Source organism: Crocodylus porosus, unplaced genomic scaffold (assembly GCF_001723895.1).
Source record: "Crocodylus porosus isolate Cpor-Errol unplaced genomic scaffold, CroPor_comp1, whole genome shotgun sequence".
Taxonomy (NCBI): domain Eukaryota; kingdom Metazoa; phylum Chordata; order Crocodylia; family Crocodylidae; genus Crocodylus; species Crocodylus porosus.
This window is the reverse complement of record NW_017728947.1, coordinates 106,545,957-106,548,607: the sequence shown is the minus strand read 5'-3', so window position 1 is coordinate 106,548,607 and position 2,651 is coordinate 106,545,957.

The following is a 2,651-nucleotide window of genomic DNA, read 5'->3' as shown; positions in this document are numbered from 1 at the left end:
ATTTCTGCAAAAATAACACTTCTAGATAAGAAATAAAATCTACAAAATGCGCATGTGTAGCTTAATGCCAACAGAGAAAAATACAAAGCGCTCATTTAGCTTACTAGTTAAGACTTCAAGGTTACATAAATGTGAGAGTGCCGCGCGGCAGTTATACAGAAGAAAAAAAAAAATAAAACAGTTACAAGTACTTGCATAACCAAGTACTAAATCAATGAGTAATAACTGGTGCTACTGCGCAGGTAGCATCTAAAAATGCATGCACTGGCGCTACTGCGCGGTACTGGCTGCGCGCACACATTTTTACAGATGCTATCTGTGCAGTAGCCTAATACTACTGAGCAGTAGCTTATTTAGCATGGGTTTTGCCCGGGATACTACTGCACGGTAGCATATTTAGCATGATTTTTGCCTGGCACACTACTGTGCAGTGTTACAAGGCTCCTGTGCAGGTAGCATCTCATATAGATGCACCCCCAGTGACTTCTGAATTAAGCTGGGAATGGTTATCTTCCCATTGTGCTGCAGCTGATATTTTAGAAAGACCTGCAATCTTGATTTAAAGTGAGGAAAACCGTAGCACATTGCTCTTTCTTGCAACTTAGGAGTCCCAACACTAGAACTGAGACTACTTTTCTCCCACCCAGCAACAGGGTTCTACCTCCAGAGGTCTGAGGGAGGTAGTAAAAAACCAAGGCCAGGAATGAAGCAGGCTAGATACTTCATTCCCTTTCACGTGGGCTGACTCCCTAGCTATAGTATAGGCTGGGGAAAAGGTGGGGGAGGCCCCCCTGCCACTCTGCACTGCTTTGATTCCCTCGCCCCCCCGATCAGCCCCGGGGGGAAGGGGGTGGGGGGAAGATGTTCACCTGCCCTGCCTGCTCCCAGGTTCTCTGCAGCCAGCACTATCCACGTGCACCCACATCCAGCCTGCATCGCTCCCACTGGGCTCCACCGCTGCCAACTCACCTGCCACCCCCACAGCGAGTGCCCAGCATCTCCCTGTGGGGGTGAAAGAGGTACTGGACAGTTGCAGGAGGCAGCAAGGGCAGGGAGCTGCCAGCTTCCCCCTCCCATCCTGTGGCTGTGTGGCCTCTCACCCTTTCCTTCCCCCCTTTCGCAGCCCACCTCCCCACTCCCTGCTGCCTGGTTGTCTCCAGCTGTCGGTCCAGGGCTGTAGGGTCCTGGAGGATAGCTAGTCCGTGCAGGGAGTGGTGCCTTCTGGGATGCTGGAGGACTGCAAATTGGTTGTTTTATCTCGGTGGAGTAGCCAGGAGTTAAGGTAACTTGAGCTAGGGAGCAAGGTTCAAAGATAATCCTTTCCTCAAGCAGCGTGACTTGAAGATGCCTAGAGGGCACTGAGCACTTGTTAACAAGCCTTAACATGCAGATACTGGTGTTTTAAGTGCCCTTAATATAGTCTAATTGTAACATGTAACTTTGCACACTTTGACAACTCCTATCTGCATAGTAAAAATGTTTATTTTCAGTGTCTTAGCCACAAATGTTGCCATATTCTGCATAGTACTCTGTATAGCCCATGGGAAGCAAAGGGAGAGCTGGAAGTCATGCTAGGTGGAACTGTTTCCCTCCATCTCCCCATAGAGATTCAGCTGTGCTCTTTCACGAATGTCTCCTGTTTAAGAAAGTAATGAACTTTCATGATGAAATCCCTTTCAAAAGAATAAGCTTCTAGTATACGGATAATATAAATACCTTATAAAAATCACCTGAAGTAAGCAGATGGACTAAGTCTCTCCCCTCTACTACACCAATATTGTCCTGCTAAAGTTAAAACCATTGTAATGATGTAATTAAAAGGAAAGCTTGCCTTAATATTCATTATGGGAAAAAATATCTGTTTAAGAATACAGTTCTCTGCAAGAAAGTCATGCATTTACTAGGCGTTTACTGTATTTATCAGTGTCGCAATGCTGTGGCATTGATCTGCAGCATTGGGGAACAATCCAATTTGTGTTTTTAAATGAGTCAAAGCAATTAGTTGCTTTGGACTATGAAACAATACAATAAGCCAAAAATGTTCAACAGTCAGGTTTGTAGGGAGTTGAAACTTATGGTGTCTTCCTTTTACCAGCTGGCTGGGAGATCTCATTCTAACTAATGAATAAGGACAAAGTAACAGCTCAGGATATGCAAAAAGAAGACAGAAAGCTCATCTGAATACTGCTGGCTGAGGCAGCTGCCTGCGAACACAAGGCCATTGCACTTAATTAGGAATAACTAGATTGGTGCATTTTGTAGGACCCCCTGAAAACTTTAATGTGTTTGGAGTATATCAAACCTATTTGTATTATGGTACCAGCTTGAGTTCTCAACCCCTGTTGGACTACCATTGTGCCAGGCACTGTACAGGCACAGCCCCTTCTCCAAAGGATGTATTATCTAAATGGGGAAAATAGACGAAGTGTTGGTGCCCCAGTTTTACAAAGATTATTCTGAGTCACTAAGTGACTTGTCTTCTGAGCAAAGCTGAGGAAAGAGATTTGGCTAAAATGCAGATTTCCTGCTTTGATATCACCATTTTTCTTTGTCATGACAGTACTGCCTCCAAATGATCTTTAGAATAGCACAGTGGACACATGAAGGCTACAGTGTTTGAACCCTCATCTCCTGTTCAGTAGTTGGGTGAG